Source organism: Pan troglodytes, chromosome 17, assembly GCF_028858775.2.
Source record: "Pan troglodytes isolate AG18354 chromosome 17, NHGRI_mPanTro3-v2.0_pri, whole genome shotgun sequence".
NCBI classification, from domain to species: Eukaryota; Metazoa; Chordata; class Mammalia; order Primates; family Hominidae; genus Pan; species Pan troglodytes.
Genome location: NC_072415.2, coordinates 24139971 through 24165369, shown reverse-complemented (window position 1 = coordinate 24165369; position 25399 = coordinate 24139971). Strand labels below are relative to the sequence as shown.

Sequence of the window (25399 nt, the reverse complement as noted above, 5' to 3'; positions counted from 1 at the left end):
CCAAAGTTGCCTATAAAACATCGGGAAATTAAAAAATATTCCAAATGAAACACAAGCAGCACATGAAAAGAAAACAGTAAATGAATAACCCTAAATCCTCAGAATACTCCTTTTGAGAGCTTGTTCAGTAACTGCATGCCTGGTTTAAAATTTAGGTTGAGAAATTCTCTAAAAAGTACACCTCAATAGACTTTTAAAGACAATTTTATTTCTACATGTTAAAGCCTTTCAATTGTATAAAGGCATTGGTGTCGTTATTTGATTACTGCTAATGTCAACTCTATGCTGTCAATGCAATTATATTTCCTTTTGGTCAAAAGAAGTCTATAAGCATCTCATCCTGTACATTTCAGATTTAATCAAGGATCTATGTTAAATTACTCTATCAGTGATCATCCATTTGATGCAAGATCAAGGCCAGTGAGACTTTCATTAACTGAAACAAAAACGTTTAAGTGGGTAGACAAAAGTATTATGATGAGTGAGATGGTTAGATATTTAATACATATTTGGGGGAAGTTTTATTTGTGTAAATGTGACTATCTGATCCACCGACGAGTGCTTTTCTTTACAAGGGGGCAGTTTGAGTGGTGTGTTTTCATCATGTTTATTTTTAATCATTTCTTTTATCTCATACTTTTAACTTTAGTTGTGCGATAATTACTTCTGTTTCCTAATTTAATTGATTGTGATTTTAATTGATTTCCTAATTAACAGATTGTGACTTTATTTCAAGGAATATCTTTTTGGCTAGTATCCATGAGAAGAACAAAGTACATTGGCAAGAGATCTATGTTGGGCTTGGCTAACAAAGAAAATGTTGTTTCTTTCAAAAACAGCAGGTTGAGTGAAATCTCATTTTTATATAAAGACAGTGGGAAAATAACATTTTTTTTCCAGCTTTAGGAGTTGTGCATATACTTTTAAAGGCTGCTCGAAGATATAAACTGGCATTTGTCTTTAGGGTATTTTCTTTTCTAAACATAATTATTGGCTGTAAGTACTCAGATTATGACTAACTATAAATATATATATATGTGTGTGCGTGTGTGTGTGTGTGTGTGTGTTTTGATGAAAAGCATGGGCCAAGTTTGTCCATTTCTTAAACGGTTCTAGTGTAGCTGTCCTGTCTATAATTCCCAGCAGCTGTCTCAGAACGCCAGCCAGATTGTGCCATTTGGGCAATTTGAAACTACATCCGTTTCCAAAGCAAACTAGAAGCAGAAGTTCTATTAACTCAGCATGTGGTCTTGTGGAATGATAATACATGAGAGCAAGCGTTACATGTCAGAGCTAGTATTTCACCTTAAGGTTGCCAATTAGATTCACGTTGTTCCAAGTTTGCATTTTTGATGACTGCCCTGCACTCTGTCTATGGGAGCCTTGGTACCATTGTTCCTCTGCTGCAGGACCCCCTGGCCCCCTGCAACCCAATCACAAGAGAATAGCTTAATTCCTTGGTTCCCAGTAAAAAAGCAATCAAAAAGAGGTTCCTGTATTTACAAAGAGCCAGAGGACACCATTAATCATAAGTCTGATAACAGAAATAATCAGGCCCAAGTTATTAACCTTTGACTCACTCACTAATGATCAATACTTCCTTTCAAGCCAAGAAGCAAGATCATATTGTTCTACTTCTGAAGAAAGCACTCTCTCTTTCAAGAATACCCTTTCCTTTAAATTGCTTACACATTTGTAACCTATTTGTGGAGCAATGACCAGAACGGCACTAGAAAGCGTGGACTTTTGTATCTGCGTTATTTTTTAGCTCTTGGTGGCATAGGTTCAATTCAAAGCAAACCATTCTTTTTTATTTTCCAGACCCCCCACTACACCTGAGTTTATATGTTTTTAAGGTTTTTTTTTTCTAGCCTTTTCCCAGTAAAATAGAATATAGTATCTTTCTATTTGGTCATTTTTTCCACTATTATATCCCTAGAGCAGTATCTGGTACATTGTAGTAGCCCAATAAATATTTGTTGAATAAATTAATGAATTCCTGCCAAGATTACAAAATAGCCAAGATAAAATGGTGGGATTTTTAACTGCCAACCTCAACCTGTTTGCACCTCCATGGCCAGCAACGTGTTAGGCATTTGGGTTACAAAGATAAACGGGACATAGTCCCTGCCCCAAGAATGTGGCCCTTTACCTTTCAAACCAGCAAGACTTTGAGAAAAAAAGAGGAAATAAGTGACAATATTTCTACATCAAGAGGCTTCAGATGTAAATCTGGATTTTTAGCTAACCATTTAAAAAAAAAATTGAAGGACCCAGCAGCTCAGGCCTGCCCTGCTGCCTGCCATCCCTAGCTGAAGCTGAGCTGCTCCATCATGGGGGCTGCTGTGCTTGTTTGCCACACTCTCCTGTTTCCCTTCAACACTGAGGCAGTTTCTTTTAGGGCTGCTCATTTTATTTTATTTTACTTATTTTATTTTGTTTTCGTAAAGTAAGTAGCCAGTGAAATGTACTTGTCAGTTCCTCAGGCTTGAGGTCAGATTGGCAGACCCTGACTCTACACCAATTACTACAATGTGGCCTTGGGCAATTTACTTCCGCTGCTTAGGATATTGACTAACGCAAAGGAAGCACCAGATATATTAGCTGTATCCCTACTGTTATCACTTTTAATCAGGTGTTGTTGCTGTAAAGAGGAGAGTCAAACATTTTTGGTACTTGCATCACTATCAGAAGTGGACAAACAAAATAAGGTCAAGAAAGCCTTGTTTGTCAAGAAAAAAAAAGGGGGCCATTTAAAACTCAAATATCTGAGTTTTATAGCTCCAATCTTGCAACCGAAGAATCAAAGGGATCACTCACTCTTACCTCATTTTATAAAATAGTTAAAACTATGTATGGAGCATAATAGGTGAAACCACCTGAAGTCACATAAATGCACTGGCCTTTAGAGGGAGTTGTGTGTACCTAAAAGATTCTAGGTTGCGATATATTGACAGTAAGGAATCCTCAGATTTAAGTTCTTTTTTTAAAATCAGTATTCAGAATGTATAAATTAATATGTTTATTTTTAATATATAGATTATCCTTTGTCCATCTTGTCCTGTTCTGTTTTTGCTCTTTAAATTTGCATGGGGCAGTCTGCTGTGGCATTTAAAATACTGTTATACATATTTCCTTTTGAGCTTTTGGGATTCCTTCCCACACCCCCCGTTTCTTTAAGAGTTATTTCTTTTTTTATATATAATTTCTATCACCATATTCCTTGATTCTAATAGAGTGTGAGGATGGATAGACTTGCTTGTTAATTCTCATAATTAATTCTATTTTCTCATACTACTTTTATCTTTCAAAGTTTTCTTAGGAATTAATTTCAAGGACTCCACAAAGTCTATTTTGGCTATTACTTTTCAGTAGCATGGCATACTTGTAACATGAATTTTAATTTGTTTCTTTGGAGCTAAAAGGCAAGAAAACCATCAAGATACAACATCTTTCTGTCCCTAATAGGCACACAAACTTTTAAGTAGTTTAAAGCAAGAGCATAATTCTCTCAGAGGAAGTTTTAGCAAACATATTTCATTCTCACTTATTTTCCATTTTGGTCAACTGATTTGATATTACAACAACAACAAAAAACATTCTCAGCTTGTGTTTCTGGACAGTTTAGACTTATTCCTAATGAGGAACACCAATTACCTTCTGTGTTTAGCACCTTTATATGCTTAACAGTGGCAGGGAGTCCTAGTTGGTGTCTACAGTGCATTTCTAGATCATGGGGGATTCAAACCACTGCAAAATTGATTCATGCAGCCAAGAGACTCACAAGTCATAAGTATTTGTTGGGAGGAAGAGAACTAATTCTTTATTTCACAAAATTTTATATCCACATCCTATTGTAAAGGAAGAAAGAGAATAAAATAACTATAAATTATCAGTTCTGTTAAATGGTTGAAATTAGAATCATGATTTTTAGAGAGGCTAAGCTTCTATTCAGAATCCAGAGTGAGACTATTGACAAACATACAAAATAATTTCACTGATAAAATGAAACGTAGCCGAGGATAAAGCTAGATTTTGTTTTTCAAGGGTTTCCTGAGTATATACAAATAATGAAGTACAATATTTTTTTAGTGAAGGTATAGTAGAAAATGGCCATGATTATTTCTGATATTTATCTAGTTATACCATAAACTTCCCGAGAGAGGACAAAAATAGAGGAGGGAAACAGCCAACTCTTCCTCGAAAACAAATATAGAAGCTAACCAAGGTTATCCTAGGAATTCTAATTCTACAGCAATGTTTAAACTTCTGTGAGGGGGCTATTGTTTCTTAACTATTCTTAATAATAAGATAATTTGATTAAAATGGAATGGATGATTAGAAAGTAAATATTTTATATTGAGGAAAAACTAAATTTAGCAACTTTTAGTGATAGATTTATTGGTACTTTCCTAGACTGAAATTAATTAATTAAGAAGACATTTATTTCCAGGTGCTAACTCTTACTAAGCATTTATGTAGGCCCGTATGAGCTTATGTACACATGCACAGGGACACCATATTCTGGGGGATACTAGGTATACTTTCTTGAGAGGATTCAAAAATAGTAATGGAAATAAGATTCTTAGTAGACAATAGGTATTTGTAGGTCATTCTTTATGTTATGGTTGAAACCAGAGTTGGTGTCTCTGGTTTCTTTTTACAGTGGGATCCCTGCTGAGCGTAGATTCCTCCATATGCAGAGCTGTTGGAAAACATCTGGTACATTTCCTTTGATGGTATCATATGGCTAAATATTTGGCCAGTTGCTCTATCCATTTTTAAGCTGCTCACTTCTCCCTGATCATTAATCTCTAATGTATGCACAAAAGTTTAGGGAATTTAGAGTATTGTAGAATCGCCTTATGTAGATGAAGATGGTGACTAAAAAGTCGTAACTTTTAACTTTCTATTTTGATGTAATTTTGGGCTTAAGAAACTTGCAAAAGTAGTCCAGAAAGTTTCTGCTTCTGCGTAACCTTTACCCAGATTCCCCAAATGTTAACATCTTGCAAAACCAGAATACCATTTGTGAAAACTAAACAAAGTAAAACTGGTACAATACTGTAAACTAAACTACGACCTATGTTCTGATTTCACCAGTTTTCCAATAAAATTGGAATTTTCCTGTTGTAGAATTGAATGTGGGACTCCACACTGAATTTTGTTGTATCTCCCGAGTCTCCTGCAATCTGACAGACTGTCCTTGTCTTTCATGACACTTTTTGAGAGCTGGTTGGTGATTTATAGGAAGTCCTTCAAATTGGGTTGGTCTGATGTTTTCTCATGATTAAATTAAGGTTATGCTGTTTTTTTTTTTTTTTGAGCCAAGGTCTTGCACTGTCACCCAGGCTGGAGTGTAGTGGTCTAATTATGGCTCACTGTAGCCTCGACCTCCTGGACCTAAGCAATCTTCCCATCTCAGCCTCCTGAGTCGCTGAGGCTACAGGCACATGCCACCATGCCTGACTAATTTTTGTATTTTTTGTGGAGATGGAGTTTTGCCGTGTTGCCCAGGCTGGTCTCAAACTTCTGGGCTCAAGTGATCTGCCCACCTTGGCCTCCCAAATTGCTGGGATTACAGATGTGAGCCTTCAGCCTGACCAAGCTTATGCATTTTCGATGAGAAATCTGTGGAAGTAATATTGGGTCCCTCTGAGGGCATCATACAGCGGGTATGCGACGTTGACATCTTACTAATGTTGGTGTTAGGTTTGATCTTCGGGATAAGGTGGTGTCTGCCAGATTTCTGTACTATAAAGTTATGATTTTCCTCTTTTTAATTAATAGCTACCTTTGGAGAGATACTTTGAGACTATGGAAATATCCTTTTTCTCCTTAAACTTTCCTTTTAGCATTTATCTGTGGATCTTGTCAGTACAATTCACTAATGTGGTCTTCTAAAGGTGACTTTCTATTTCTCTCATTTCTTCTACATTTGACTCATTTTACATACTACTATGAAATAGACGCCTAGTAGTCTTGCTGATTTTGTTTTTACCTCATTAGCTTTTAAAAGGTCAGCCAAATGTAAATAGTCATCAACAGTCATTTAATCTACTCTTTTTTTTTTTCAGTTTTCACACAAAGTATAAAAAATGGTTTAATTTTACCTGGTCTGACTTTATGAAAGCTCTAAAGATAGATTTTCTAATTTTTAAATTTCTGTGATTTTTTGGAAGCAAATGTTTATTAATAGGCTCAAAGAAAAAAAATCGGCTGGGTGCAGTGGCTCACACCTGTAATCCCAGCACTTTGGGAGGCCGAGGTGAGCGGATCACCTGAGGTCGGGGGTTCGAGACCAGCCTGACTAACATGGTGAAACCCCATTTCTACTTAAAAAAAAAAATACAAAATTAGTCGAGCGTGGTGGTGGGCGCCTGTAATCCCAGCTACTTGGGAGGCTGAGGCAGGAGAATCACTTGAACCCAGGAGGCGGAGGTTGCGGTGAGCCAAGATCACGCCATTGCACTCCAGCCTGGGCAACAAGAGTGAAACTCCATTTCAAAAAAAAAAAAAAAAAAAAACAGAAAGTTGCTAAATTAAATGCTGTGTTAAGAGAGTGTAGTTGTTCTTAAATCCCACTTTGCCTAGAGAGTATTACTGAAACTATCTTTTATTCTTTGAGAATTATCTTTGTACCTGATGGAAAACATTTTCCTCTTACCAGTGTTCCGGAGATGTTATCTGAACATCTGCAAATGTATTTTAACCAAAGTAAACATTCTAATTTACATGTAATCAGAATTTTTTCTCATTCCATCCTCAAACTAAACAATTTTGTTTCTGAGGTAATTGCCATGTTCTTATTTCTCAACCATATGGTCTCTAGATATCAGTTCTAGCCAAGAATAAAAGTAAAATGTTATATAGCAAAGCAGAAGAGGTAAATGGAATGTTTTTCAGAAGAAAACTTTGGAAATAAATTCTATCTGTTTAAGCAATACACTTTGCTTTGTTTTTAAGCCTCTTTGGATGAAAATAAAAAGTCAGGCATACCCTTAAATAGTGTTAGAAATTAACCTCTTCTTAATGACTGTTATCATTAAGACAGCATAACTGCATGTGTTTACTAAAGTAAAGGTACCTATTGAGATGTGTAAGTTTGCTTGCTTTACTAATAAATAGTCTATATTGGTATATTGTTTTATTTCCTAAAAATTGAAATTATTACTTATTTCTTCAGGCAGCTCTGAAAGTCTTTAGCAGTACTTTTATTTCTAATATTGTTACTTTTAACATGCTTTGTAATTTACTTTTGATTAGATAATCAGCTTGTTACAACTATGTAAAGGCAATGCTGTTTAAAGGACTAAAGTGTATACTCTTTTGTTGAAGAATTTGATAGCATTTATTTTGGTTTCTTTGAGAGTCCTTTTTAGCTTGTTTGCTTTTTGTCTCTTGCTGTGCTCTGATTATTGAGTTAGTGAGTTTTTCATAATGTATCATTCTTTATCATATGAAGTTTCATACATTATTTCTTTGTGATTACTGTAGGCTGTGCATCAAAACAAAATACTAAAGTGTACAAAAACTTCAAGTTGCATTAGTCTCTAAAGTGGGAAGTAAAGAAAGTAGATTGTTTTTCTATATATGCGTCTTCTTAAATATCTGGGGTTTATGACACATTCTTTGAGTATCAAATGTGTTATGTCACTCTTCAATGAATGAATAATATAGATAAACTGTCCATTTGACAGGCAGTTAGTGCCATGTAATTCCAAGGGTGGGAGAACATATACTAAGTATCCCTTAGAAAACCAGCTGCCTGTGTCATGTTATTCTGAAAAGCTAATTAAATCTATGCATTCCTTTTCTGATCCCTTAGTTGAATAGATGATGACTGCATACAAACACACAATACAAAGGACAGGAAGGAGAAACTGGAAACCAAGGACAAAAGTAGTAGGTAGTGTTTCTTGAACTGTCAAACACTTGAGATTTATTTGTGCTATTTTAGCAATTATAAGTTTGGGTACTGATTATCTTTTATGTACCAAAGATAAATCTTTGTATCTTTGTTAAACTTTGTGGTTAGCCACAAATTTACTTATATACATTTATATATTACTTATATACATTTATACTTTACTTATAATTTACTTATATACATTTACTTATACTTTATACATTTACTTACATAAAATTTACTTATATACATTTATAATGTACAGGGAAAAGAATCCCTTTGAAATTTCCTATTGAGTATTCATTTATGAAAATCAATTTAGAAAACACTGATCAATGCATTTGCCTTAAAAAGAAACCACTTATTAGTGTATTTACCTTTATACAAAGGCCCATCAATTATTTTAGGTTTTTGAAGATCAGTAGAGAAATCTGACAGTGGCTAGAAAAAATTCTCAACATCCTAAAATGACATTATAACCCATACTATGATATTGGATTTATTTCTTTTCTCTCCACTTTTCCTCTCACACCTCACTACAACACAAAAATTTATGTAGTAGCCAAAGTTACATGTCAGTGGTTGGGAGTAAATCTATATTTAAGTGGCAAGAGATAAAAAGCAGAAGAGAGAGAGAGAGAATAAATAAACACAGTCAAAGAAGTGAGGACTAAATTTCTCTGAAGGTTTCCTCGACAACTGTAGCCAGAAGGGTTCTGACCTACTGTAAGAAGCTGCCATCTACCACCATAATGCTCATTTGGTAATCAGTCATGCCCTAATCATGCCCTGTGGTCCTGCGATGTTGATTCTTTAAAAATAAGTCCTAGCTTTAATCAGAGCTTACAAATGAGGCAAGCACTATACTAAAAGCTTGACATACATTACCCCAGTTATTCTTTAAAACTGTTTTGTGACACAGGAAGAAACTGAAGCACAGAGAAGTAACCCAAGATCACACAGCAAGGAGAGCCAAGATTCCAACCCGGTCTCCTCTAGAACTGGTGCTTTTAACCTGTTATTTAAATCTTGTAACATTATTAATATATTATGGATTTATTGTTTCTCTGCCTCAATTTGATTATTGAGAGCAGGGACAATACCGGTATAGTATTAGCAACCAGCAAGAGCAACTTCTGCATAGTAGAGGTTATAAATATTCAGTGTTGATTTAGTCTTACATTTTGCAAACATTTCTATTCTGTTTTAATGGAATAAGCATAGAAGTGGGTATGAATGGATATATGAAATTGATTTAAATATAATAATATATTTGAGAACTCTTGTTATCACTTGAAGGAAGTTCAATAATAGGATTTTTTTTCATTCATATTCTTACCCTTCACATAGTCTGAAATATATTTCATATATCTATTAAGAATATATATATAAACATATATTCTTACCCTTCACATGGTCTGAAATACTTATTTAAGACTATATTTAACAGTATTTAAAACTAGACAAAATGTTCTAGAGCAGACATTCAAATTGACTAAGCTTTCTCTCTCTCTCTCTCTTTCTTTCTTTCAGAAGGAGGGCAGGTTTTAATCCTTTAATCTTTAGGTTTATGTTCTTAGTAACTAGATCTTATAATTTTTCACTTTAGTTTTATTAATTGCTTTTTTAACAACTAAAATATATTTCTATAGTTAAAAACATTTTTTTTGTTTCATTCCTTGCAGTATGATTTATACCATAAGAATTCTTTTTTTTTTTTTTTTTTTTTTTGAGACGGAGTTTCACTCTCGTTGTCCAGGCTTGTGTGCAATGGTGCAATGTTGGCTCACCGCAACTTCCACCTCCCAGGTTCAAGCAATTCTCCTGCCTCAGCCTCCCAAGTAACTGGGATTATAGGCATGTGCCACCACGCTCGGCTAATTTTGTATCTTTAGTGGAGACGGGGTTTCTCCATGTTGATCAGGCTGGTCTGGAACTCCTGACCTCAGGTGATCTACCTGCCTCGGCCTCCCAAAGTGCTGGGATTACAGGCATGAGCCACCGTGTCCGGCCTTACCGTAAGAATTCATAATGAACATTGAGAAACCACACTTCATGAGAATTAATGAATTCTTCCTCTATTCTCTCCCAATTTTCAGTCAAGTTTTTACCTTGTTTTGAGTTGTAGGCAACCAGGGGACCAAGTCAGGTCCTAGACTATGACATTGTAGAGATCAGTTCTGTTCTAAATCGTGCTCAAAAATTTAGGCTGTGGAAACTCAGACTCCTGAGCCATCCCTAGTCTCCTGTAAGCCTGAGTACAGCCCTTGTCCCTCAGTGACCTTGGAGCCATGGATGATGCCAACCTCAGATGAGCCTCAGACATTTCCATTTAGAAAACGAATCCTAGGCCCATCTTAGTCTGGACCTGAATCCTCTGCAGAGGTCAGAATCATAATGGCCCTCAGGCTCTGGGCCCTTCTGTTAATTTTTCAAGCTATTCATTTTAATAAACTTTAGTTCTTAGGACACCAGAACTATAGAGAGAGGACAATCATTTTCATTATATGATAAATGGTAGTCTGGACTTTTCTGCTAACTGCCATGTTTTAGGAGTGTCTTCTCATTATTTTTAACCAGCTAAGCAGCTCAGAGTATGTTGCTAATGAGAACAAAATTTCATGAAGACCAGTCATGAGTAAGGACAGCCAGGAACAATGTCTGTGCTACAACTGGAAAGCAAAGTATGGAAAAGTGTCTTGCCTAGAGCCTTACAGGGAATTACCAACCTGTCGAGCCTGGTTTGATCACCTGCTTCCCATTACCACAGCGTTCACTCAGGCCCACAATGTGGGCTACTGGGTTCGGGGAAGCAGGAAGGCCAACAGCAAGGAAAACATGGAAGAGGGGAGAACTGGCTCCCTGACTGGGTACGGAGCTAGAGAAAAGGTGGTGTCGATTATGAGAATGGCATTTCCTTAGCTTCCTTTCAAACACTATTACAACCACCCTTGCACATTATCTTAGTGAGTGTAAGTTGGAGTCTTGAAAACATATTTGCTGTGACTTTTCATTAGCATCTTAAAAAAAAATTACTGACCTCAACAGAGTAAGCAATTAATGAGGGAAAGAGCTGACTGTAAGTTTCCACAGATTGTGTTTTGAAAAACAGAGGATGCCTGGCCCTGTGATTTTTAACATACCACAACTTAACTCCTCTCCCTCCTCATTTATAAGGCTCTGTGATTACAAGGTCGACTTGGCAACTGTTTTCATAAAATCTGAATTGTGCTGAGTTGCAGAAAGCTGCAGGCTAGAGGACTCCCACCTCTTCCAGCTGCTGGAGGCATGGAATTGGAAAAAGCAGGCCAGGCTCTGCATGTCTAAAGCTGTGTCATCCTTCATGAGGCAATGATCCCACACCAGCTAAAATAACATGAGTCATTGCTTATAAGAAGCCCAAGTGAAGCTGATTTCGATTATACCAATCCTAAACAAACATGATACTCCTCTTATCCAGATGATAAAAAAAGTTCTCATTGTGGGAGTTAAGAAAAAAAATAGCACCAATTCTCTTTAGAGTTCAAGGAAGTGCTTTGCCATTTAGCGGACTTTTGAAGTTTATCTTAAACAGGAATTCGTCATTTAGCCAAATCTTACTCTAGGTTATGCTTGCTTTTGTCTCTTTTACTCCCCTACCCCCAACCCTGCCCACATCCAGTTTGGCTCATTAGTATTTTACTCTGGTTTGAAAGCTATTGAATCAAAATCCATAAAATCAAAACTGTAATCTTGTAGCTCTTTGCTTTTATTCTTTTCCAGGATCCCCCAATCGCTTTATTCCTCTAGAGTATAAAAGATGGTTTTAAAGTAGACCACAAAGAGCTGGAGAAATGTTTTAGAAGGGTAATGAAGTAGCTTAAGTAAAGCTGATGAAGTCCTCAGCTGGAATTGTGGGAATATGGATGGAAGGGACCGAAGGATTCCATGGGGAAAACAAGCAAATAAGTTGGTATAATTTGGTGATTAAATGCATGCTGAGAACTAGGAACACATGACTTGGTTTTCTTTTTTTCTTTTTTCTTTTTCTTTTTTTTTTTTTTGACAGAGTTTTTTGCTTTTGTTGCCCAGGCTGGAGTTCAGTGGTGTGATCTTGGCTCACTGCAACCTCAACTTCCTGGGTTCAAGCAATTCTCCTACCTCAGCCTCCTGAATAACTGGGATTGCAGGCACCCACCACCATGCCAGGCTAACTTTTTTTGTATTTTTAGTAGAGACGGGGTTTCATCATGTTGGCCAGGCTGGCCTCGAACTGCTGACCTTAGGTGATCCACCCACCTCGGCTTTCCAGCATGCAGGGATTACAGCCGTGAGCCATCGTGCCCGGCCATGACTTGGTTTTCTGTCTGGGAGTGTTAGGTATCGAATTTGGGAATTGTGGTGGATGAGCAGATTGTGGATGGGGAGACAATGAGTTTGACATGTGTAATTTCAGCCTTTAGGTTCTTGTGGGATAATTAAGTGTATATGCTCAGCAGACAGGTGGCTATACAAGTTGGAAGCCTAGGAGGGAGATCAAGGCTGAAAGTTCTAAGCTATTTATTCATGGGAGACTTCAGCATTTTGGGGATGGTTAAAACTGGGCTTGGATGAGATCTGGCAGGAGACAGTAAAGTCTCTATAGAGACAGCAGTGGAACAAGGATGGAAACTTGAGTAATGCCAGCTAGGGAAGGACAGGGCTTGGGAGCCTGTGACGGAGACCAACAGGATGAGAGCATTCCAGAAGCAAAGGCAGCAGGCTCAGAATGATCAGACAGCCACATCAAAAGTAGCTAAATGAACAATATGGTAAAGAGAATCATCCACCAGATTAAGTAGTGTGGATATCAGTGATGGTCTTTGCTATTGTGGGTTTAATAGAGTTGTAGAGGTGGAAGCCACTTTGCTGCAGGTTGAAGAGTGATGATGAGATAAGAAAATACAGGCAGAAAGTAGATATGATTCCTTCTAAAAGCTTAGCTAGTGAGAAGGAAGAGAGAGAAGAGGGAGACCGACGAGGGGAGCATTAAAAAATGTATCCAAAAGACCGACGAGGGGAGCATTAAAAAATGTATCCAAAAGAACTAAAATTCTGATCAAAGTCGAGAAGGAAATCTAGCATTTCTAAAACGCAGAACTTAAAAACCCATTTCTTTTCTTACTTAAAATCCTTTGATAATACGTTTTTGCTTATAGGATAAAGCTTTATTCTTAGCCTCAAAATAATATGGAAGCATTTCTAGAACAAGAATATTGTCTATTTTCTTCATTACTAGATCCTTAACTACCTTCCCCTCTCCCTCATCAGACGGCCTGGCACTTAGAAGAGTCTTAACAAATGGTTAACTGTGGAGGCTGAAATGTGGAAATGTGATTTCTCCTTTGTTGGAAACTACCAGGGAAGTCTTCCAAAATCTGAGCATCCCTTCCTTTACAAAGTCTTCCCTGAGAGAGAAAATACACTAAATTAACCTTTATTCATAGGATAGTATATACTATTGATAACATGCATAGAAATAAGAATAATAAAAAATCAAACTGGCAACAATTGTAAATAATCATAGCTTCATACATAAAACTGAGTGCAGCATGGATAGATAATTAATAGAAAGTAAATATATTCCCCAGTGTTTTAAAAGATTAAATTTTACTTGAGTCATTTCACTCATTAAAACAAGAAGAATTTAAGCTCTGACTCTTGAAATAAAAAGTGAAATTGAACAAATGTTTATTGAACCTCTCTATGCCATATGTGATATTGGATGCTGGGGCTACAAAAATGGTTAATAGCTGGTCCTTAAGTGAGAAATGTATTCATGATTAATTTCAGCTGCATCCAGAGTTCCACTCCTTGAGGAGAGAAACTGTCTCTTATCTCTGTATCCTTAGCATTTTAGCCTACTGGCCCAGAATTGACACTCAGTATGTGAATGGTTCAATGAATGAATGATTGAAAAAAAAATGCATAAGATACTCTGGGAAAGCAGAGAAGATGTAACTAACATTTAGGGCTCGGGTTGGTGAGAGAAGGGTTAACGAAAACTTCTTGGAGGAGTCGATAGCTCAATTAAGTCTAAATAGTGAGCATGAGTTAGGGGGGATTTTAAGAGTTGGAAGAGTGTTTTTGGCCAAAGAACCAGCGTAAGGAAGAGGCGTTGCAGCATGTAACCACAGATGCTGGTATTGCTGATACCCTGAAATATGAGATGAGGGAGGGAGAGTAGAGACCATTTAATGTGCACTTTGAGTAAAATGATTAGGGTCAGACTGTACTCAGTGACATACCCAATTTCTTCATTTGGATTATGAGGGGCTCCATTAGTTGACCTCAAGGGTCTTTTCTCACGCTTAAATTCTATTTTTCCCTATTATTAAGTTGGAAGTGAGGGTAATGAGATAATCCTAGATTTTTAACTAAAACACAGTTTTAGACCTGTGCTAATTTTATGATAACACCTTTCTCCCCTCTCATTGAACTGTACTTATTTAATTGATCTCTCAGGTACTTTTGCTGTCTGTACAGTAGCATGAAATTGTTACCTAATTTTAGTTCATTCAATTACTCAAAGTGGAGCTTGGTTTATTTCAACTAAGCTACCTAAGTCCAGATAATATATTAGTAAGATGCTTGTGTTTAAGATTTTCTTTGAAAAATGTAGCCTGTCCAATAAGCTGAACTGATTTTTGTTTTTCAGATGATTGTGAATTGGCAACTTAATTAATAGGAATGTTAGGTAGTGTTTAAGAATGCTATGGCACTTTATTTTATTTATATTTTTCAAAGTTAAAGAGAGTATTCACGAAAAACTTCTTTTTTGAAAGATAAATTTTATTAATATTTTATGTGCTAGATTTAATAATTTCATTTATACTTAATTTAATTATATTTAATTTAACTATGTTTATATTTCATTTAATTAAAATACTTTATACTCTTTTTGGCACAAAATTAGAAAAATTTAATAGAATTTAAATTAAAGTGGAGAGTTCCAAGAAACATGGGAGCATATTGTTGAATATTTTCCTTGTGTTTTTAATAATTCAATAAAACACACACACATAAGTTTTAAGAGGAAAAATCTATTTCACTTTTTTTCCTCATTTTCTGCTTTTGAGTGTCCTCTGACATGCTAGGCCCTAAAACTGATATCTGATGACGTATTGCAAGAATGTGCCTGGGAAGAAAATGGGCTTAGAGGCTTGACAGGAATTTCCTTCCACCAAGGAACATTTCTTCACCTTTTTTTCTCTCTTCTTCACCTTTCTATCTTCACTTCATCTTCTTATCCATTACCATGGAGGGAAAATTATATAATGGTCATGAATCTAAAGACCTCCAGGATTTCTGAAGCCATACCCACAAACAAATAAAAATAAATGCTTTATTTAGTGATGTCAGTTTAAAAATCGAGGTATACTTCCTCTACAGTAAAGTGCACTGTTAAATATTCAGTTCCATGATTTTTGACCCATGTAACTACCATCCAAAACAAGATATATAACATCTCCCTCGCCCCAGACATTTTCTTCATGCACTTTGTTCCTTCAATTACTCCTTCCAGGCAACCCGTTTCTGACTTGTCACCACAGATTAGCATTGCCTGTTCGTGGAAGCCATCACAGCATGTATGATTTGTGTCTGGCTCCTTCGCTCATCATAATGGTTTCTGAGGTTCACACACATCATTTCACAGAAGCCTGAAAGTGCTAATAATGTGTACAGACCATTTAGTGGTTTTATCCTATTATTGTACCCAATTGTCATCCAGCTGTCTGGCAGCTCTTGGCTGTTGGGTTAAGAGGGGCTGGGCAAGGAAGCAGGTTTAGAGTAAAACTCATCACACTGTGAGAAAACTGAACTCAAGATTCTATTCCCAGGACACTGCATCTGGAGACTCATTTCTCCATTGTAGACCCAGCCAAGATTGGGATGTAAGCAAGTTTATTTTTGCGCCTGATCAATTTACTTTGGCTTCCTGGAGCCCTTCTATTTTCCCTGTAGTGATCCACGAAGGGATCATTTTGTTCTACCAAGGAACAGTCTTCTCAGCATTTAAAGTGTTTTACCTTCCCAAAGCATATATACATTTCTTTTTTTTTCTTTTTTTTTTTTTTTTGAGACGGAGTCTCGCTCTGTCGCCCAGGCTGGAGTGCAGTGGCGCGATCTCGGCTCACTGCAAGCTCCGCCTCCCGGGTTCACGCCATTCTCCTGCCTCAGCCTCCCGAGTAGCTGGGACTACAGGCGCCCGCTACCACGCCCGGCTAATTTTTTGTATTTTTAGTAGAGACGGGGTTTCACCGTGTTAGCCAGGATGGTCTCGATCTCCTGACCTCGTGATCCGCCCGCCTCGGCCTCCCAAAGTGCTGGGATTACAGGCGTGAGCCACCGCGCCCGGCCTATACATTTCTTTAAACCTCTAATAGTGAGACTCCAGGTCTCATTCAGAGAACGGAATGTTCTTTAGGCAGGAAGCCACACACCTCAGTGCACATAATTTAGACCAAGTGTTGCCACAGTTCTTCTGCGAAGGGTCAATATTTTAGGCTTTGCTGGTTATATTTTCTCTGTGGGAACTCTACTGTTGTTATCGAGAAAGCAACCATAAACATTACATGAACCAATAGAGTTGATTGTGTTCTGATAAAACTTTATTTAGAGAAACAGGTAGTAGCCTGGATTTGGCCTGTGGGCCATAATAGTATCTGACTCCTGTTTTAGACAGCTTTCTGCTGCGCCTACTCATGAGGCTTGTGTAGCAAGCCTATCCTAGCAAAATACAGAGAATTAGTTTTCCAGAATACAGAAAGCTGAAAGGAACCTGGGGTTGCACCTGTTACAATCTCTCATTTTTTAAGTGAGAACACTGAATCTCAGAGTAGTAACTTTTCAAGGTCACAAGGAATCAGTGAAGAGTCCAGACAATTCAGTCTTTAACAGATTCTGATGGATATGAGTCACATTACTTCAAATATAGTGTCATGTTGACATTTGGAGAAACTGTCTTAGCTCATGTGTTTTAAAGGAATAAACGAGAAAGAGAAAGAGAGAGAAACGGATATAGGAATTCATGTGGTAGTGTTCTGAAAACTTAACCAGGGGTCAGCCAAGAAAGGATGAGAGTTATACATTTGGCAAGTAGATTGATTAATGAAACAAAAAACAGCACTGTATATTGAACACTTTGTCCAAGTCTGTTTTAAAATTATATATGTATGATGAATGAATAATAAATAATTTTAACTGAGAAAATAGAGACCTCTAGATTCTCTGATATTCAGTTCATTCATCCATTTATTTTCTTTTTTTTTTTTTTTTAGCAAACATTCATCAAATATCTTCTCTTGAAGCCACCATGAAAGAGCAAAGCTAATCAAGACAGAGTTCCTGTGCTTGAGGAGCTTATATTGGAGCCCAGGAGAACTGGGAACCATTTCTTGTTTAGTACTGTATCCTCTAAAGAGGAAACAGGGTTTGCTTCATGGAGGACATGATACTTGAGTTGGACATGTGGATATGGTGTGATGTGTGTATATTGGTCTGTAGATGAAGGTAGACGGTAGGGAGAGGGAGTCAATAATTCAGTCAATAATTCAGGTTGGATGTATTTAGAGATTGGCAAGGGAAGTAGTGATAGTTTTTGTAGATATGTTTGGCAGGGTTTAATTTGTGGGATGGGATTGGCTCAACAGACCAGTTGTCAAAGAGATGTCAGTTGTTTCAGCCAAAGCAGTTAAAATAAGTTAATAAAAGTGCCTCACTTTGGGAGGGTGTCTTCAACTCTATAGATGCCATATAGTCTATTGAAGTAATTAAAATATTGAATTAAATATTAAAGCATTGATTTTGAAAGAATCAGACTCAAGCAAAAAATTCTTTTAGTGCTCTTGAAGAGTTCATGCTTCCCCACAGAAAAAATACCCAAATAACTGGTAGAAACTACTTTACACATTGGAAGTAGCTGATTTAATAGCTACTAATCATAAACATATGCTGGAATCATAGTGGTTCAGCCAGAGTGCCAGTATTCGGACTTCACATTTAGTAGAGACATACATAGCTCTTACCCCCAGTGACTCACACTTTCTGTGTTTACCTTGGCTTGTGGTTGGATGATCCAGCTGGGTATCCAGTGTTGTGCACCAAAGGCACATGGGGCAAGCAGAGGGGGAAGGCTTTAACTCGACACTAATGAAACACTGGCTTGCCTTAGGCATTTTAGTAATTATGTGAATGCAAAAATATTACTAATAACAGAGCATATTGTGGAGGCCATCTCAAACCTGGTCATCTGCATTTAAGCTCATGGCCACAGGTGCTGTGGAATGCACCGTTTGCTGTGAAAGTGGTGAAGGAGATCCAGTTAGAGATTTTCTGCCTTCCTGGAATGACACCACCCCTAGAATAGAAATCTCCACATTCCCAAACAAGATTCAACCTAAATCCGCAAATATTCAGTTCAGCGAACCAGTTACTGCATCAATACCTATTCCGGGAAACTTTTACATTCAGGGTATCTTTACATTTATAGATACCATGACTATATTGTATACCTGGAGAGAGCTCTCACAGTATTAAGAGTGTTTCTCTGGTACGTAGAGATTAGCTTTGAACAAGTATAGGGCAAGTTCAATATAAAAATAGCACATGGCTAAAATAGGGCCTGGCTCGAGTGACTGCTGTGTTGGAGGCTGCCATCTGTGTTGTCTCCTTGAATCAGGACACTTCTGGGCAGCATTGCCATGATGGGCAACTTCTGTGGCTTGGATGTTTCTGGCTGATGTGAGAAAGCTGGTGGAGGAGAGGCTGGGAGGACTCTGGGCATACCAGAAAATACCATATGAATAGGATGTTTCTGTTTTCAGAAGTGAAAAATGTTGGCAATCAACATTTAACAAGGTCAGGGCCCAAGAAGGTACTGTCTTCTAGTCATTTCTCAAGGAAGACAGAGAGGAAACCAAAGTCTTTCAGTATTTCCCACATGTTTACTGGAAATTATACAAATTGTTGACTAATAGGAAAACAAGGGAAATTAATCCTTTTTTAAACCCTCACATCCACAGTTTGTGGCCCATTTCCTAAATGGGAGTTTGGTCTGTGTTTCTAGTGCCTTCCTTGCATTCCCCTGTGGCTGTGTGATCTGCACAGGAGACCGTCAGTCACTAGTCTTGTGTGTCAAGATGGAGGCAAAACATATTTGTTTATGTAAATGTTTATGCATGCAATATGTTTATGCATATTTGCTTATCCTCATTCTAAGGTTGGAGATAAAGCTTCTAGCACATCTCTGACCAATATAATCATAACAACATTAGACAAAAATGTTTGAGCTAAAAGTCAAAATCATAACATTAGACAAAAATGTTTGAGCTAAAAGTCAATCAGTGCAAACAAGTGATCTGATCTGTTTGTATGTTATCCATTCAGTAGGCCATAGTATACTAAAAACAGAAATTCAAGAAAGGCTAGCTAAAATTATAGGTAGCAAATTAATAGCATATCTTATAGGAAAGTTAGAAATGTAAAAGCCAGATATTACTCTCTCTCCTACAAATATTCCTTGGTAGTATTGTTTGACAAAATGCTGGACTGGAGAGATATTTTCCTTTACCCAGGGTTTTATAGTCTGCTTTGATTGCATATAACCTGTCCAGCAATCAGTTTATAGGACATTTGAGCCCCAAGGACCCATAGAAAACATCTAACCTTATTTTTCAAATGAAGAAGGTGAGATGTTAATCAACTCAAGTCTCCAATGTTCTAACATTTCTATACCATTTTTTTAAATGGGAAGATCTCATCATGCTTTTTCACATTGTATTCTTACCATTCCTTCCATATAATATGTGGCATTAGAGTATAGCATCACTCTATCCACAGAGCGAGAGATAGCTTATATGTATGCAAAAACAGATTTTTGGGGAATGCTTAGCATCCATAGATTCAGGATTGTACTCTTTCTCAGGCCTTGGTATAGATGACATATTTAGAGTAGTAATATAATCAGTCTGCCCTTTGAAAAGGAGTATTTTAATGAAAATGAGTGTTCTATTTTAAAATTAAAAATTAGAACATAATTAATTTTCACTGACAGGTTATTCTCAAATAGTAAAGTGTAGGTAGCTTCAAAAATATACCCTCAGTGTACATTTAAAGTTCAGTGAGGATTCCAAGAAGGAAAAAGGGGTATCTTCAAAATGGCATTTGTGATGATCTCCAACTCAGTTTTCTTTTCTGGTTCCTTCCTTCTGTCTATTGGACTTTTCCTTTTGGAGAAGGCAACTTAAACTCCCATGCCTTACTGGGTGCCTGCTCTCACGTGTCTCTGGGTCTGTGTGCGTGGTATTAATTGCTAACATCTACTGAGTGCTTCCTATAAAGCAAGCACTATTCCAAATGCTTTACATGTATTAAAGCCCCTAGGGTTTACTCCTATGAGGTAGGTGTTTTTTTGCTTCTAATTTTACACATTTAGAAACTGAGATACAGGGTAACTAATCGGCCCAAGTGAAGTATGGTAATGTCAGCCTAAAACCCAATGCTGCTGCTGTTGCTTTTTAAAAATTGTGGTAAAATATACATTCCACAATACAGCTCATGCCTCTTAGCCATCACACTCTGTTCCCTTTCTATACATCCTACTTCCTTTGCCTGAAGAGCCTCTTCCCCAATCTTCACCTGGTAAGTACTATAGTCCTTGGAGATTGGGTCATATGTTACTGTGTTAATCTGTTTCCTGTTTCTATAAAAGAATGTCAAAGACTGGATACTGTATAAAGAAAATAAGTTTGTTTAGCTCATGATTCTGGAGGCTGGGAAGTCCAAGTGCTTGGTGCTGTGTATGACCAGGGCCTTTGTGCTGTGTCACAAGATGGTGGAGGACATCACATGGTGAGAGGGAAAGAGTGTGCCAGCTCAGGTCTCTCTTCTTCTTATAAAGCCACAGTCCCATCGTGGAGGCCCACCCTGATTACCTTACCTAATCCTAATTACCCTTCTAAGGCTCTACCTCCAAATATCACCAACACATGAATTTGGGGATTAACTTTTCATCACATAAAATTTAAGGGACATATTTAAAACATAGCACTTAACATTATCTAGAAAGCCTTCCTTAGTACCTTTTCGTGTTTTCTTCCAATCTGGGTCTAGATTATTTCCTTTATGCTACCAGTAAAACCTGGGCCAGTTAGAGCCATAAATTTATTATTTCCAAAGGTAATTATGATGTTACTCCTCTGTAGCTGACCCCTACCCCTGCACTGGACTGCAGCCTCCCTGAAAGCAGAAGTCAGGGTTTATCTTTCTGATCTCAGTACCTAGCAATGTACCCTAGAAATATTTATGGAATAGAGAGAGGGAGGCAATGTATGATTTTCTTTAATTGAAAAACAAAATAACTGACTGCTTAAAATTTTTCAGAGAAGACAATTTTTTAAATTTTTCAATGAAACATAGAAAATGATACACCAAAGAAACACAGAGAAATGTTAATCTACGTCAGGTTCCACATAGCCAGCTCCTAATATTTTCCCTTTGTCAGATTTTTATCTCTTGTAAAGAAAAAAAAAATCCCAAGAGGTGAAAGAGAAAGGAAATGCTTTTGTTTTTCAACTGTGAAACTGGAGTTTCCATGACCTCATTGTGAGGCCATCGCTCTTCTTGGAGGTATTAATAATTTGTCTCTTGTTAAAGTGCAGCATCTTAATTTAGGGCTCAGTGACTTAGGATGATTTAGAAGGGATCAGAAAACATAATTTTAAAGACTGGAAAATGATGGCCATGAAGAATATACATGGAAATTGATATTATTGGAGCTGGAGTATAGAAAGGCAAAATTCTCTGTGCCAATTGCGTCAACAAGAAGAAAATATTGTCCCACTGGTGGGCACATACAAACTGGTTCTCTACGGGGGTGTCCACCCCTAGAGTGAACTGCCAGCCCCGGCAACAGCAGTTGCTCCCTGCTAGCAGTGTCATAGATCACAAAATAAAATAGTGCTGTCTCTTTGTAATTGTGTAAGCCATAACATTTGCTGTATAATTTTCTTTTCTGATTTAACTTGATTTTCTGTCCTTGAAATTTCCTAGGGTTATAAACATAATTGGTGATTGCTAAGACAAGAAGCCAATTTTTCTATTATAAGAAATAGCAAAGTACCTTCCGTTTTTGAAGTCTTCCTTACAAAACTTAAAAAAAAAAAAATTCCAGGCATCTGGGAAATTCAAATTCATAAAATAATGTTTAATTAGAAAGTAAAGGAAGCTACACTTGTAGAACAGAGTAATTTGATTATATTTTAACTATTAAATAATTTTCAAGGTGGTCATTATTATATGCACTTAATTGACATTAGATTATATTAAGAATTTAATTTTAGCTCCCTTTACAAATTGGCCAATGCCCATTCACCCTTGGTAGACTAATAAGGTTTCTACTGAGCTGTGTTTTTTATTAATCCTCATTGCTACTCTCAGATAAAAGACACGAATAGGGCCAATGGAATTCTTTCCACTATTGAGTTCTATAAACACAATTTCTGGAGCTGTTTCAACAGAATGTGAGCATTATTATAAATTATTGGAAACTCAGACCCAAATCAAAACAATGAAGCAAAACAGACCTTCCTGCCTGTTCTGATTGCATCACTGTCCTCACAAGTCAATAAACGTCTAGCGCTTCACTTTAAAATTTCTTACAAGCTTTTTCTTGGTTCTCTTTCTCTAACTTGGTCTCTCACAATCTTTTTGTGTCTAAATTTGAGGTCATTTGTGTCTTCAGTGCAAACCTCATGGAGAATAACAAAGATTCCAGTCTCAGCAACACCACGAAGTGCTAAATCCACCTCAGCCTCTGCATGAGAAAGACCATGTCTAAGGAATGCTGTGAATTGGGCTCTGGAAGCTTCTCAGGCTCAAAGTCAGTTCTTGCCTGGGAGTGCTGTGTGACACAGCAGGCTTTTCCTCCTCTCAGCTTAAGAGTATGGACCAGTGACAGTGAGGCCTTTTGTTCCGCTCAGCACTCTCTGACCACCCCTGGTCACAGTTCAGGAATGCAGAAGTTGGGCTTCTGAGAAATTAAGCTAGTATCGTTGCACCAAGTCATGGGTTTATGTTTTTGCTTTATATGTTCATAAGCATTTTATTTGCTTTCATTTTTTACCCACTAATTGGCAATACTTTTTTTTTTCTGTTGTTGCTATAAATACTACGTAGGGGTTTTAATGAAGTATTAATAGACCCTCAAGCTTTTCCTAATAAATCAGAGGGTTTTGTATCTTACAGAAATGTTGCTTAGTTGAGTGATTCTGGGTCTAGACTAGATGTAATTTGCGAGGAGGGAGAGAATAAAGGGATTTGTAATATTTAGGGACCCAGTTTGAAATGGTACCAATGGATTTATTTTGTATTTTTTTAAGGGAAGAGTTGTTGAAAGAGACTATTAAATAATGTCTGCTTATTTTCAGGACAATATTGTAATTGCAAAAGCTTAAAGTAGGAAAATTAGTTTTAGATGAGAGCCACTGCTCTTGTCTAAAAAGAAATTTCTTCAAATTAGTCTTTAAATTTTTTTTGGATATTCCTATTTTATCGAATGCAAAATGACAATAAGAACAGATACTGTGTTTTCTTGAGATCAAATTGAGATCGACTGTATTTTTTCTTCTTTGTCTGCTATGTGTGTGTGTGTGATTCACAGAGTTAATGCAATCTTATGATTTACTCTGTAGCATACAAGAAGGTTTCAGTTTATTCTATAAATGCAGACCACACTTTGAAGAACATGATATATATAACCTCACATAGTGTGAAATTTGAATTTGATGTTTAAAGATTATTCTTAATAAAGTGGGTATTTTCCAAATTAAATGAAAAGATAATATTTGGTGAAATTAGATTGAATTGGTTGAGGCATTTTATGTTTGCCACTGTTTTTAAAGTTTGAGTTCTGATGGTCTTCCAGAGGCATAGCTACTGTATGTTCCGATTCTCTAGTAGCGTTTCATCCTCAAACACTTTACCCCTCGCATACCAATTTTTGTCTTAGTAAATATGGCCTCTGCCCATAAGGGACAGAAGAGGTTGCTGAAATTCTTAAAGGAATCTAATTGTAAAGCTGACACACAGAGCCATGCTCACTTTTTGTGACTAGGATTTGCTCAAATTCTGGTCTGCACTAGCACATTTCTTCTTCAGTATTGCATCAATAGCTCTAAAATATATTATACAATTGATTTCTGCAATTATTTCATCTGTTCTTGAAGTCTACTTATCTCAAATACGACCATTTGCATGAAATAACAAGGTAGCAGGTAGGAAGAATACTGTTTAAAACATTATCGTAGAGTGGAATATATAATTTATTTTTGGCCATGTGACTCTGCAGCTGTAATTACTTTCCTTAAATCTTTAGTGATATTTACTTCTTTCTATTAAATGTGGTCTTCAGTCCTTATTGCAGTTTCTTCCAAACGGTACCACAAATCCAACAACTATTATGGCAAACCCATTAATGATATGTCATTATCATCATGAGATTAAACTGTATTTGGATAAGTAGAGCCATTTAATGTTGTTAAATCGTACTAGAAGAAGGGAATACAGCTCTATACTGGGTATCATAAGCAGGATAAATTTAAATACTAAGATTTTAAGAATCCATGCTGGCTAAGAAAGGGAGAGCATTGTCAAAATTCTCAAATCACTGAGTAGGATAGAGTTGGCAGTTGTCTCCCTGATACTAATTCACCGATGGCATGAAGTAGCTTTCCAGAACTAGTGACCAACTGTGCCCTCCAGCATCCATAATTTGGTGGACTGAGATAAGGGTAAAGTAATGAAACTTAATGCTTCAGGGCATATGTAAACTGTTCTTTTGCAGAGATAGGACAGGAATTTTCTCCATTCATTCTGCAGGTCAATTTCCCAAGGATCTTCATAAGTAATATTGTGAAATGAAGCCCTGGACCTGGGAACCTGAATTTGCCAGCTAAGTTTCCCAAGTAGACTATATGTCTGAGTGAATAAATGAATTTGATCCAAGGGTAAGGAGGTCAGGGGGTTTGTGTAAGAGGACTAAAAGAAAGTAAATTGGCAGGGAGTAGTGGGTCATGCTTATAATCCCAGCACTTTGGGAAGCCAAGGTAGGTGGATCACCTGAGGTCAGGAGTTTGAGACCAGCTTGGCCAACATGGTGAAACCTCGTCTCTACCAAAAATACAAAAAAATTAGCTAGGTGTGGTGATACACCTAGCTACTGTAATCCCAGCTACTTGTCTGTAATCCCAGCTACTTGGGAAGCTGAGGCACAAGAATCACTTGAACCCAGGAGGCAGAGGCTGCAGTGAGCCGAGATTGCGCCACTGCATTCCAGCCTGGGTGACAGAGTGAGACTCTGTCTTAAAGCAAAAAAAGAAAGTAAATTTTTGGAAGAATTTTAATGTGATATGTAAAAAGCCTAGATCTCCTAAGGCAAGTGATGAGTCAAAGGCAATATGGGAAACATAACGT

The 25399-nt window shown here is 37.1% G+C and overlaps 1 protein-coding gene across 5 annotated transcripts in view; it reads left to right on the top strand.

Moving 5' to 3' along the window:
- Positions 1-25399, top strand: part of ARHGAP28 (Rho GTPase activating protein 28) — a 184259-nt gene that overhangs the window by 575 nt on the left and 158285 nt on the right. The window lies entirely within an intron of this gene.